The sequence below is a fragment of the Triticum urartu genome, chromosome 7A (assembly GCF_056163025.1).
Source record: "Triticum urartu cultivar PI428250 chromosome 7A, HENAU_Tu73, whole genome shotgun sequence".
Lineage (NCBI taxonomy): Eukaryota > Viridiplantae > Streptophyta > Magnoliopsida > Poales > Poaceae > Triticum > Triticum urartu.
This window is the reverse complement of record NC_141879.1, coordinates 474,452,949-474,468,347: the sequence shown is the minus strand read 5'-3', so window position 1 is coordinate 474,468,347 and position 15,399 is coordinate 474,452,949. Positions and strand designations below refer to the sequence as shown.

Below are 15,399 nucleotides of genomic sequence, written 5' to 3'. Positions count from 1 at the left end.
CATGCTCCGACTTCATCACATAACGGTTCACCATACGTGCATGCTACAGGAATCACAAACTTTAACACAAGTATTTATACAATCCAAAATTACTCACTAGCATGACTCTAATATCACCATATTTATATCTCAAACAATCATAAGGAATCAAACTTCTCATAGTATTCAATGCACTTGATATGAAAGTTTTTATTATATCCCTCCTGGATGCCTATCATATTAGGACTAAATTCATAACCAAAGAAAATTACCTTGCTGTTTACAAATAGACTCTCAAAATAATATAAGTGAAGCATGAGAGTTCAATAATTTCTACAAAATAAAGCCACCGCCGTCCTCTCAAAATATATAAGTGAAGCCCTAGAGCAAAATTGCCTAGCTCAAAATTGCCACCGCCGTTCCCATCAAATCCTTACCCAAAAGTTGAAAACTTCACAACACAAAACTCAACAGAAAATCTCATAAGCTCCGTTAGTATAAGAAAACAAATCACCACTTTTGGTACCGTTGTGAACTCATTATTTATTTATATTGGTCTAATATCTACTATATTCCAACTTTTGCATCATTCATACCCCCTGATACTACACATAGATTCATCAATGTAAGCAAACAACACATAGAAAACAGAATCTGTCAAAAACAGAACAGTCTGTAGTAATTTGTATCTCTCGAATACTTCTGTAACTCCAAAAATTCTGAAAAACTAGAAAAATCTTGGCAATTTGTGTATCGATCTTCTGCAAGAAGAATCAGTATTTTATCATTCTTCTGTTAAAAATTAGAATTGTTTTCCTGAGTGCAAAAGTTTCTGTTTTTTAGCAAGATCAAAACAACTAGCACTGTAAGCCATCCTAAAGGTCTTACTTGGCACAAACACTAATTAAAACACAAAGCCACATCTAACCAGAGGCTAGATGAATTATTTGTTCAAAAACAGAAAAGAAAAATATTGGGTTGTCTCCCAACAAGCGCTTCTGTTTAAAGCCTTTTAGCTAGGCATTAATAATTTTAATGATGCTCACATGAAACATAGCAATTGAAACACAAAGAGAGAATCATAAAACATGTGACATACAAGTTTAAATCTAACATGCTTCCTATGCCTAGGGATTTTATAAGCAAACAAATTATCAAGACAAGCAAAAACTACCATATGCAAGGAAGAAGAAAGAAACAATAGCAATCTCAACATAACGAGAGAAAATTTTGTAACACGGAAATTTCTACAACCATATTTTCCTCTCTCATAATAATTAAATGTGGGATCATATTCAAATTCAACAATATAACTATCACATAAAATATTCTCCTCATGATCCACATACATGCAAAGTTGACATTCTTCCAAAATAGTGGGATTACTTTTACTTAAAGTTGACACTCTACCAAACCCACTTTCAATATTATTGCAATCATATTCATCATGATCATTGCAACAAGTAGTGGACATAGCAAAACTATTATCCCCAAGCTTAGGGTTTCGCATATCATTAACACAATTGACATCAATAGAATTTATAATAATATCATTGCAATCATGCTTTTTATTCAAGGAGCTATCGTGAATCACTTCATAAATTTCTTCTTTCAACACTTCATCACAATTTTCAGATTCACGAATTTCAAGAAAAACCTCATAAAGATAATATAGTGCACTCAACTCACTAGCAGTTGGTTCATCATAATTGGATCTCTTAAAAAGATTAGCAAGCGGATGAGGATCCATATCAATAGATTTTTAGGAAGCGAAGATGCAAGCAAATAGATGGCACATGGCAACACAAGCAAAGATAGCAAACGAGAAAGCGAACTAAAGAAGGGCGAATAAAAAGACAAATATTTCCAAAAATCGTTTTAGAAGTGGGGGGAGGAAAACGAGAGGCAAATGGCAAATAATGTAATGCAAGAGATGAGAGTTTATGATGGGTACTTGGTAGGCTTGACTTGGTGTAGATCTTCCCGGCAACGGCACCAGAAATTCTTCCTCCTACTTCTTGAGCTTGCATTGGTTTTTCCCATGAAGAGGAAAGGGTGATGCAACAAATTAGAGATAAGTATTTCCCTCAGTTAGAGAACCAAGGTATCAATCTAGTAGGAGACAATGCACAAATCACGAATACCTGTACAAACAATCAAACACTTACACCCAACATAGTAAAGGGGTTGTCAATCCCTTCACGGTCACTTACAAAAGTGAGATCTGATAGTGATAGATAAAACTAAACAAAAGATAAAGCAAATATTTTTGAGGTTTTTGGTTTATAGATCGGAAAGTAAAAGATTGCAAAATAGTAGATCAGAAACTTATATGATGGAAAATAGACCCAGGGGACATAGGTTTCACTAGAGGCTTCTCTCAAGATAGCAAATAATATGGTGGGTGAACAAATTGTCGTCGAGCAATTGATAGAAAAGCGCAAAGTTATGACGATATCCAAGGCAATTATTATGAAATATAGGCATCACGTCCGTGTCAAGTAGACCGACTCCTGCCTGTATCTACTACTATTACTCCACACATCGACCGACTCCTGCCTTCATCTGGAGTAATAAGTTCATGAAGAGCAGAGTAATGCTTTAAGTAAGATGACATGATGTAGAGAAATAAACTCAAGCAATATGATGTAAACCCCATCTTTTTATCCTCTATGGCAACAATACAATACAATACAATATGTGCCTCGCTGCCCCTACTATCACTAGGAGAGGACACCGCAAGATTGAACCCAAAGCTAAGCACTTCTCCCATTGTAAGAAAAACCAATCTAGTTGGCCAAACTAAACTGATAGTTTGAAGAGAATAACAAAGATATCAAATCATGCATATAAGAATTCAAAGAAGATTCAAATAATATTCATATATAATCTGAGTTGATGTAGATGCCCTCCGTGATCGAATCCCCCTCCGGCAGGATGCTGGAAAATGCCACTAGATGGGATCTCATGGGAACAGAAGGTTGCGGTGGTGGAAAATTATTTTCGTGGATGCTTCTAGTGGTTTGGGAATATGTGAATATATAGGAGGCAGAATTAGGCCAGGCAAGTCACAGGGGGCCCACAAGGTAGGGGGCGCGCCCTCCCCCCTTATCACCGCCTTGTGGCTCTTCTTACTTGATCTTCAAGTCTCGGGGTGTCTTCTGGTCCAAGAAAAATCATCACGAAGGTTTTATTACGTTTGGACTCTGTTTGGTATTCCTTTTCCATGAAGTTAAAAAACAAGGAAAAACTGGCACTGGGCTCTAGGTTAATAGGTTAGTCCCAAGAATAATATAAAATAGCGTATTAATGCATATAAAACATCCAAAACAGATAATATAATAGCATGGAACAATAAAAAATTATAGATACGTTGGAGACGTATCAATATGTTCCTCTCTCATAATAATTTTCAGTAGCATCATGAATGAATTCAACAATATAACTATCACAAAAAGCATTCCTTTCATGATCCACAAGCATAGAAATTTTATTACTCTCCACATAAGCAAATTTATTCTCATGAATAGTAGTGGGAGCAAACTCAACAAAATAGCTATAATGTGATACTTGATTGGCATAATCCAATTTAAAACTAAAATCATGATGACAAGTTCCATGGTTATCATTATTCTTTATAGCATACATGCCATCACCATAATCATCATAAATAGGAATTTTTTTATCATAGTCAATTGAAACCTCTTCCAAAATAGTGGACTCATCACTAAATAAAGTTATGAACCCTCCGATCCACTTTCATAATTATTACAATAAGAATCAACACCCTCCAAAATAGTGGGATCATCATTACCTAGAGTTGACACTCTTCCAAACCCACTTTCATCATTGTAATCATCATAAATAGGAGGCATGCAATCATCATAATAAATTTGCTCATAAAAACTCGGGGGACTAAAAATATCATCTTCATCAAACATATCATCCCCAAGCTTATGGCTTTGCATATCACTAGCATCATGTATATTCAAAGAATTCATACTAGCAACATTGCAATCATGCTTATCATTCGAAGAATTTATGCCAAACATTTTATTGAATTCTTCTTCTATCAATTGAGCAAAATTTTCATTTCCTTTATTTTCAAGAAAGACATGATAAATATGAACAATATGAGGCAACCTCAATTCCATTTTTTGTAGTTTTCTTTAATAAACCAAACTAGTGATATAACAAGAAACCAAAATATACAATTGGAAGATCTAAAAATATACCTTCAAGCACTCACCTCCTCGGTAATGGGGCCAGAAAAGAGCTTGATGTCTACTACGCAACTTTATTCTTGTAGACTCGTGTTGGGCCTCCAAGCACAGAGTTTTGTAGGACAGTAGCAATTTTCCCTCAAGTGAATGACCTAAGGTTTACCAATCCATGGGAGGCGTACGGTGAAGATGGTCTCTCTCAAAGAACCCTGCAACCAAATAATAAAAAGTCTCTTGTCTCTCCAACACACCAAATACAATGTTAAATTGTATAGGTGCACTAGTTCGGCGAAGAGATGATGATACAAGTGTAGTAATGATAGTAGATATTGATTTTTCTAATAACAATAAAAAATAGCAAGGTAGCAAGTAACAAAAGTGAGCACAAACGGTATTGCAATGCTTAAAAATGAGGCCTAGGATCCGTACTTTCGCTAGTGCAATCTCCCAACAATGCTAATATAATTGGATCATATAACCATCCCTCAATGTGCGATGAACAATCACTCCAAAGATATTATCTAGCGGAGAACATAAGATGAAATTGTTTGTAGGGTACAAAACCACCTCAAAGTTATCCTTTCCGGTCGATCTATCCAAGAGTTCGTACTAAAATAACACAAAGTTATCCTTTCCGGTCGATCTATCCAAGAGTTCGTACTAAAATAACACCATATGAGACACATCAACCAACTCTAATGTCACCTAGATACTCCAATGTCACCAACTCCGTGACTTGATTATACGATATGCATCAAACAATTTTAGATTCATAATACTCAATCCAACACAAAGAACTTCAAAGAGTGCCCCAAGATTTCTACCGGAGAAACAAAGACGGAAACATGCATCAACCCCTATGCATATATTACCCCAATGTCACCTCCGGAATCTGCGAGTTGAGTGCCAAAGCATATATTAAGTGAATCAATATGATACCCCATTGTCACCATGGGTATTCATAGCAAGACATACATCAAGTGCTCTCAAATACATAATTGTATTCAATCTGATAATAACGAAATCTCAAAGGGAACACTCAATTCATCACAACAAGATAGAGAGGGAGAAACACCATATCATCCAACTATATTAACAAAGCTCGTGATACATCAAGATCGTGCCAAATCAAGAACACGAGAGAGAGAGAGAGATCAAACACATATCTACTAGTACAAACCCTCAACCCCGAGGGTGGAGTACTCCCTCCTCATCATGGTGGCCGCCGGGATGATGAAGATGGCCTTCGGTGATGAATTTTCCCTTCGACAGGGTGCGGGAACAGGGTCTAGCAGATTGGTTTTTCGTGGCTATAGAGGCTTGCGGCAGTGGAAATTCTCATCTAGGGTAAATTTCGGGGATTTCTGAATATATACGATTTTTGGCATCGGTTTCATGCCAAGATGGGCCTCAAGGGGCCCACTACCCACCAGGGCATGCCAGGAGGGGGGTGGCGTGCCCTGCTGCCTTGTGGGTAGTAGGGGCCCCCTCCGGTGGTTATCTACTCCAGTATTTTTCTTTTCTTCCAAAAAAATCATGAAAAAGTTTTGTCCAATTCCTACAACTTCTATTTCTGCACAAAAAAGAACACCACTATAGTTCTGCTGAAAACAACGCCAGTCCGTGTTAGTTCCATTCAAATTATACCAAAACCATATAAAATTGTTGTAAACATGGCATGAATACTTCATAAATTATAGTTACGTTGAGACGTATCAGCTTCCCCAAGCTTAATTCCTACTCATCCTCGAGTAGGTAAATGATAAAGAAATAATTTTTGAAGTGTGAATGCTAGAATAGTGCATAAGTTTGTTCAATGATAATTTCAATCACTTTTCCTAGCATCATAACAACAACTCTTTCTCATAATACTCGTCATGATAAAGTAGCAATTGAAAATGGAATTTTTTTATGTGGAATCCTACCTATCATATTCCTCATATATATATATATACTATTTTCTTTTATAGCATGGACATTTGGACTTCAATGATTCAAAGCAATAGTCTATAATTTGACATGAGAACATCAATACTCAAGCATATCAATAAGCAACCATGTCTTTCAAAATATCAATGCTAAATAAAGCTATCCCCAGCCCATTATGCTCAATCATTGATCCATTCATGAAACACACTCAAATATTAGCTAAGTATGACACTAGTGTTCCCTAGTTGGTGCTTTATAAGAGAAGATGGAGACTCAAAATAAAAATAAAAATTGCATAAAGGTAAATAGATAGGCCCTTCGCAGTGGGGAGTAGAGATTTCTAGCGGTGCTAGAGCTCAAAGCTTAAATTGAGAGATAATGTTTTTTGAGAGGCATGCTTTTCCTGTCAGGGAAAATGACCAAGAACTCCCAATACTTCCCATGCTAGGTAAATCATAGGCGGTTCCCAAACATAAAATAAAGTTTATTCCTTTTCCCCCATTCTTTCACAATCCATGGCTAGCCTTATCCACGGGTGCCTTCCGTACCAACACTTTCCGAGGAATTTATTGTTTGACAACATAAAGTAAATTTCTTTTCATTTCGGGACTAGGCATCCCTATTACTGGCCACACTCTCGTGCAATGACAAGTGAATAAACACTCATCTTGAGAATAACATGCCTAGCATGGAAAATATCGGCCACCCCCTGTCGCTTCATGAGCGGTACGGGCACACAAAAAGGAAATTCATTTTGAAAATCAGAGTTCGCAAATGCAAATTTACTTGGAACGACATGGAAATACCGCATATAGGTAGATATGGTGGACTCATTTGGCACAACTTGCTTTAGGATTTTGGATGCACAAGCAACATTCTCGCTTAGTACAAGGAAAGGCTAGCAAATAGATAGAGAAGCAACCAACCAAGAAACTAAAATGATCATAAACGAGCATTAAACATAATGAACACCAAATAATGCACCACAAGTATTTAGTAACTTCATTGCATAACTATTGACTTTCATGCTTAGGGAATCACAAATCTTAACCCCAATATTCTTACTAAATCATAATTACTCACCAACATGACTCACATATTATTATCTCCATATCGCAAAACTATTGCAAGGATTCAAACTTATCATATCCAATGATCTATATGAAAGTTTTTATTATATCCTTCTTGGATATTCATCATATTAGGACCAATTTCAAAGCTTGTGCAAATTGACATCACTAGTATCAACTCTCAAATTAATATAAGTTAAGAATGAGAGTGTTCGACCAACTACTCCAAAAAGATATAAGTGAAGTTCAAACGAGTAGTTAAGTAAATGGGTAGCTATTTGAGGACTCTCTATCATATAAAAATTTCAGATCTAAGTATTTTATTAAAACAACAAGCAAAACAAAATAAAATAAAATGGAATTCCAAGAATAGCACACATCATGTGAAGAAGCAAAAACTTAGGCTCAACCAAGACTAACTGATAATTGTGATGAAGAAAGGTGGGATGCCTACCGGGGCATCCCCAAGCTTAGATACTTGAGACTTCTTGAAATATTATCTTGGGATGCCTTGGGCATCCCCAATCTTGAGCTTTTGTGTGTCCTTAATTCCTTTTATATCGTGGTTTCCCTAAATCTTGAAAACTTCATCCACACAGAACTCAACAAGAACTCGTGAGAAAAGTTAGTATAAATCAATGCAATAACCTTATCATTCTCTACTGTAGAAAATCACTAAAATTATAATTTAACATTGCATACTAAATGCCTCTGCATATTTAATACTCCTATCCTCAAATAGAACCATTAAACAAGCAAACAATGCAAACATAACAACAATCTGCCAAAACAGGACAATCTGTAAGGCATGCAAGAAGATTCATACTTCTTTAAATCCAAAAATTCTGAAAATTTACCATATTGTAGAAAAATTTCATAGCTTATTTTAAAAAAAACAAAGTTCTATCACATTCTAACTTTTCTCAATAATTCACAAACTAGCATGCAATGTTCTGTTTTCAAACAGCAACATATAGACTTGCAAAATAAGCATGGCAAAGGCTATACTTGACATTTTTATTGAGGTAATAGATACAAAACATTATTCTAAATAACAACAAGCAAATACAAACAAAAGAAAATATATCTCCAAGCAAAACTCATATCATGTGACGAATGCAAATATAGCTCCAAGTGAGGTTACTGCTAATGTTGGAGACGAAAGAGGGGATGCCTTCCGGGCCATCCCCAAACTTAGTTTCTTGGATCTTACTTGAATGCTATGCTGGGGTGCCTTGGCAATCCCCAAGCTCAGGTTCTTGCCACTCCTTATTCTTCTCATATCGACATCTCACCCAAAACTTGAAAACTTCAATCACACAAAACTTAACGGAACATCGTGAGATAGGTTGGTATGATAAAGACAGATCATTCACTTTGATACTATCAAAGACAAGATTCGTAATTGTTCTCACACAATTCCTACTTTAACTTATCATTTCCACAATTCATATTGAGCAATATAAGCAATAGAAACTAGAAAACAAGCAAACTATGCATTGAAAACAGAATCCGTCAAAAACAGAACAATCTGTAATGATGTGGACAATGACCATACTTCTGTTACTCCAAAAATTATGAAAAATTAGTACAACGTAAGCAATTGGTCTATCAATCATATGTAAAGAAATTTAGAATTTTATCATGTTCTAGTGAATTTAAACAATTCTTTTACTGGAAGTAAAAGTTTTTGTTTTTGCATAGAATCAAGTCAATTATCATCCACACTATCCCAAAGGCCTTACTTGGTACTTTATTGAAACAAAAGCTATAAAACATGATTACTACAGTAGCTTAATCATGTGAATACACAAAAAAAATAGGGGTAAATGTTGGGTTGTCTCCCAACAAGCGCTTTTCTTTAATGCCTTTTAGCTAGGCATGATGATTTCAATGACGCTCACATAAAAGATAAGAATTGAAACATAAAGGGAGCATCATGAAGCATATAACTAGCACATTTAAGTCTACACACTTACTATGCATAGGGATTTTGTGAGCAAATAATTTATGGGAGCAAGAATCCAGTAGCATATATGGGAAGGCAAAAGAAGCATAACTTCGAAATTTTCAACGCATAGACAGAAACTTGATATTATTGAGATATGTAAAACACATGTTCCTATCTCATAATAATTTTAAGTAGCATCATGAATGAATTCAACAATATAACTATCCCATAAAGCATTCTTTTCATGATCCACAAGCATAGAAATTTTATTACTCTCCACATAAGGAAATTTATTCTCATGAATAGTAGTGGGAGGAAACTCAACAAAATAAATATCATGTGATACTTGATTGGAATAATCCAATTGAAAACTAAAATCATGATGACAAGTTTCATGGTTATCATTATTATTTATAGCATACATGCCATCATCATAATCATCATAGATAGGAACTTTCTTATCATAGTCAATTGAAACCTCTTCCAAAATAGTGGAATCATCACTAAATAAAGTTATGACCTCTCCAAATCCACTTTCATAATTATTACAATAAGATTAACACCCTCCAAAATAGTGGGATCATTATTACCTAGAGTTGACACTTTGCCAAACCCACTTTCATCATTGTAATCATCATAAATAGGAGGCATGCCATCATCATAATAAATTTTCCCATCAAAACTCGGGGGACTAAAAACATCATCTTCATCAAACATAGCATCCCCAAGCTTATGGCTTTGCATATCACTAACATCTTGGATATTCAAAGAATTCATAGTAGCAACATTTCAATCATGCTCATCATTCAAAGATTTTATGCCAACCATTTTTTCGAATTCTTCTTCTATCAATTGAGCAAAATTTTCCTTTCCATCATTTTCAAGAAAGACATGGTAAAGACGAATAATATGAGGCAACCTCAATTCCATTTTATTGTAGTTCTCTTTTATAAACCAAACTAGTGATATAACAAGAAACTAAAATATTAAATTGCAAGATCTAAAGATATACCTTCAAGCACTCACCTCGCCGGCAAAGGCGCCAGAAAAGAGCTTGATGTCTACTACACAACTTTATTCTTGTAGAGTCGTGTTGGGTCTCCAAGCGCGGAGTTTTGTAGGACAGTAGCAATTTTCTCTCAAGTGGATGAGCTAAGGTTTATCAATCCATGGGAGGCGTAGGATGAAGATGGTCTCTCTCAAACAACCCTGCAACCAAATAATAAAAAGTCCCTTGTGTCCCCGACACACCAAATACAATGGTAAATTGTATAGGTGCACTAGTTTGGCGAAGAGATGGTGATACAAGTGTAGTAATGATAGTAGATATTGAATTTTGTAATAAGAATAATAAAAATAGCAAGGCAACAAGTAACAAAAGTGAGCACAAACTAGCAAGGTAGCAAGTAACAAAATAGCAAGGTAGCAAGTAACAAAAGTGATACAAGTGTAGTAATGATAGTAGATATTGAATTTTGAAATGATGGCATCCGAATTTGTGGAATAGTTCGAGATTGCTGTAAGCACATTTTAGTTAGCATTATATCCTATGCATTCAACTACTACTATGTTTCATAATGTGAGTTTTCTTCATTTCATTGTAGTGTAAAGAAGATCCCAATTCTGATGAGGACTTGTGGAATTTAGCTAATAGATGCAGCTCTAGAGCCTATTCCTATAGCTCCTATGATGTGAATGGCTTTCGCTTTAGATCAGAGATATCTGAGGAAAAACGTAGAAGGTTGAAAATAGTGAACACAGGGGTTTGTTTGTCATCCTTCATCTCAGAGACTGAACAACTTGAGTGCTATGGTGTCATTGAGGAAATTATCAAAGTATCCTTCACAGTTGGTAGAAAAATTGAGATGGTACTCTTCAAATGTTGTTGGTTTGATCCCATCAAAGGTGTGAAGCCAAATGCAAAATTAGGTTTGGTGGAGATAAAGTGGTCCTCAAGGCTAAGTAATTTTGAACCATATGCCATGGCTCACTAAGCTACACAAGCTTATTACTTGCATTACGCATCCTCCAAGAGAGATCTTCATGATTGAAGGGTTGTTTACACTATTCAGCCAAGTAGCAGCTTGAGTAACCTGGATGACTGCACAAATGACCCATCTACTACAGATGAATATTTCCAGCAAGGTGGTTAGCTGGGTAGTTTTTCTATAGATGGTGGCAAATTTGTTGATGAATCTACTGAGCCAAGAAAGGAGTCAGATGATGTGGTGCTTGATCCCTCTGAAATTGAAGTAATAGAAAATCAAGGCAATAATTATGAGGGAGAAGAATCTTCAAAAGATGAATTGGATGAGAGTACTGATGAGGAAGAAGAAGATTTACCCGAAGAGGAAGGACAAGAAGAGACATATGAGACCGAAGATGAGGATGATGCAAGAGAGCATGACTCTGAATATGACGATGATGATTATTGAACATTTATAGCTTTTGCACTTGTCATTTTCTGTCTTGGTACCAACAAATATTATGTAGTGGCGCAACTAGGGAATAATATAATATGTTTACTATTGGTAGTAATACATATTATATAGTGATTTAGTGACACAACTATTGAACAATATATTATGGTTGATAGTATTTCTAGTTTAGTTGTTACATAATATTTTTTTTGTTTTCTTCTTCTACTTTCATGCCTTTGGTAATCATTTACTAGTTATTTTTACGTAACTAATAAGAATGTATTTGTCACTATGTAAATAGGATGACCCGCTTTCATCATAGGCGTGTCTCAATGCCTAGGATGAATAGGTCTTCTTCTAGTGCCTCCGTAGGAAACAATGGATCAACTTAGTCAACTGCACAGGCTAAAAAGCCTAGAACACCAAGAACTAGGACTTCAGCCTGTCTCAGACTAGAGGAAATTGATGACCGACCACTTATAGTTCCCGTTGGCATGTAAGTATTAAATTTCCAATTGCTTTACTTGTTGGAGCAATGTTCATGTGCTAACTGCATTTGATCTTTATTTATAACAGGGCATGGTAAAGGCACCCATACAACGCTCGTGATCCATCAACGGTGCTAGGTGCCTTAGTGCGCCAGATGTACCCACCGCTAGGTGGTCCAAAAAATGACCAGAAACCGGTATTGTGTTGGGAGGACTACAAGTGGTCCCCTGGTCCAGAAGTAAGAACAGCAACTTCCAAAATAGTGGATGAATTTTGGGTAAGTATATGCATATATATAGTTTCTATAAATGCTTTGAGAAATTTGAATCAGTTTTTCTAGTACTTAGAATTCCGATACAGAGGTGAACATATTATATTCAGATATAACAAGTCTAAAACTGGTGGATGGGTGGTAGTTAAAATTCTTTATTTTGGTCACAGCCATGACAAATCTACTTGGTTTATCTATGAAGTATTGGAAGCTTTGATGATTATGCATATATCACTTCTACAAATGTACTAGTAACTAACAAAAAATGTTTTGGGAAGGTTTTTGGCTGTGGCGTTTCAATTGTGACCCATTGGAGCAAGAGAAGGCAGATGGTGGTTTGGAGGAGAACTTAACTAGGAAAGTGAAACGGATGCTACATGAGGAAAAGGCGGCAGCCATCAAAAGATTAAGGAAGAAGGGACAATTTCCTATAGAACTAACAGAAATGGATGATGATGGTAACCGCTGGCCAACTAAGAAAGCTTTAATTTATGCAAAGAGAGTTGACTTTGGTGCAGATGTTGGTTGGCATCTACTATGTGAGCACTAGAGTAGTACTGAATTTAGAGGGTTATCTTTAACCAACAAGATGAACAGACTTGCTAATTGGGACGCGGTATTCCATTGCTGTGGTGCTAGAAATGTTGTCCCTACATGTCAATTTCTGGTACTATTTTCGTGAAACATCTTTCTGCTTACTCTTGAATAAGGAAGTTTCATTTACATTGGATGGTGTGTCACACTCTTGAAATGCAGAAACTAAAAACCCGGAAAGACCCTGGAATTTCTGGTGCTTGGCTTCACACACACAAATTGCATCGGGGGACTGATGAAGAGAAGATATGCATTCAAAGAACTGATGCTCGTTAGGTTAGTAAAATATTGCAACTTAGTTCATTATAATCATCATGTGAACTATGTGCATAACACTGCAGTTTACCATTAATTTTTAATTTGAAAAGGAGGATTTTGATAAGGTAATCAAAAATGGCCATGGAGAAAATTGGGAAGAGGAGCATCCGGATTTAGATGGACAACTCATCTATGAAGCAGTAGGTAGAATGCCACATGGCAGGCCGGGAATTGCTAATGAGTTGTTTAGCAAAGGAGAGAAGGCGAAGTTTAAGTCTAAAAGGGCGATGGCGTCACAGCAGGTGTAGTCTGCTAAGGAGGAGCGTCTAGAAAGAGAAAATAAACATTTGAAGTGGGAGATCAAGCGTCTTCGAGGCATTGAGCTTGTTGTTCAGGTAATCTTGTCTTCTCTTGTAAATTGGAGTCTGGGTGAATAGGTTTGTGCTGACATGTTGATGTTTATAGTCTTTGGCTGAGAAAGGGGGAGTCGACTTTGATGGCATAATGCAATCAACAGCAGATGACTTGGTAAGTTATACCCATCTCAATGGTAGGCTTTTAGAAATTGAACCATTAAGTAATGTTTCTTTTTGTGTATGGTACATAGTCTCCATCATATTCTGAAGGCGGTTTTCAAAGGGGACGAGGTGATGTGCCTCAATGCCAAACCGAAAAGGTTACTTCATTGTCGTCGTGCTCGTAAGTCTGGGGATGACCTCTCCTTGTTCCACCATTTATGTGTTTCTCTTTGCATATGTATTAGCACATTTAGACCATATATCAAGAAAGAATTTGCGTGTGCAAGTCTGGTGCAGGATTTTTGGTCATGGAAAGTAGGAGCAGAGGCAGATCCTTCATATATTTTAATTACAGATTTAGAAAAGAAATGCATGGTTAACTATATTGGCGCATTCCTCTAAAGGATTATATCACCCAAGAGAAATGACTGTTGCTGCATGTAAATACTTGATGGTTGATAGAACAAGTTTATCTGCACATCTATGAGAAAAAAATGTAGTGAAGACCACACTTGATAGCCTATGATTGTCATGCTTGTTTCTCTGTACGTATGCCTTCTTTGCTTGCTTCTCTGTACATATGCCTTGTTTGCTTGCATATCTAAATTTTCTATCATTTCTTATGTGAAAAACTAGATAAACTAAACCATGTTAATTCAAAAATCATTAATAGGCAAACATATGCTAGTATGAACAATAGTTTATTTGTAATTCATGTATAACTTATTCAGGTCGCAGGGAACGAATTAGTAGACATGAAAGAATTTAGGCTAACCATCTGGAATATTTTTCTTACAAATACTCTTCCTTTTTATCTAAGCATTGCTGAACCATGTTCGGTAAAGCCTCTGTACATATGCATTTCAATTATAATACATATACATGCAAAGATTATTTCACCTTGCGGCACATGCTGCTAATTTATGCTTTTTCTACATGCCATTATTAATTAGTTTACTATGTGCCCAAACAAGCCAATAGTGGTATGTTAGTTTACTCATTGGGCTGTGTCATGTGACTGCGAAATGTAAACACTATTGACAATGGGGTATAGATATATGCACTCTACTTGGAATATGTGTATGGAATATGTGTTCCTGCTGATTCATGTTTCCTTTGAAAATTTCATGTGAAGGATCAAAAGGTGAATATGCATCATATTGATGGATAGCCATACTGTTAAATAGTAGCTAGCAGCTAATCTGTCAATTAGAAAAATTAAGTTTGATCCATGTAGGTCACTTAAATTTCAGCTACATTATACTAACAACTAGTCTTGTCATTACTTAGGGAATGTGAAGTAGGACTAGAGGCAGTACGAGTCATGGAAATGATGATGAGGATGACTACTATGGCAATGGGGGATATGATAACCATGGCGAGGGTGATCTGTATGGTGATGAGCACTATGATCACTATGGCGATGGGGAATATGACGACTATGGAGATGAGGATGGCTATGGCTATGGCAATGGCGATGATGATTGGCTATAAAAATCTAATGATCTTCAAGTCATGCCAAAATGAAGTTATGTTAGATATTTGAAACACTTTATTATCTTCTGGACAAATTTGTCTTAGTGGACAATTTATCTTATGCAAAATGTGACATATCTCAGTTACTATTTTGTTTTGCATTTGACATTTGATAATTATGGTTAATGCAATTTTGATGCAACTCAATACCGTGTGCTTGT

At 36.1% G+C, this 15,399-nt stretch overlaps 1 pseudogene; it reads left to right on the top strand.

Annotated features, from left to right (window-relative positions):
- The first annotated feature begins 12,215 nt into the window (after window positions 1-12,215).
- On the top strand, window positions 12,216-15,196 carry LOC147960018 (uncharacterized; annotated as a pseudogene).
- Window positions 15,197-15,399: the final 203 nt, after the last annotated feature.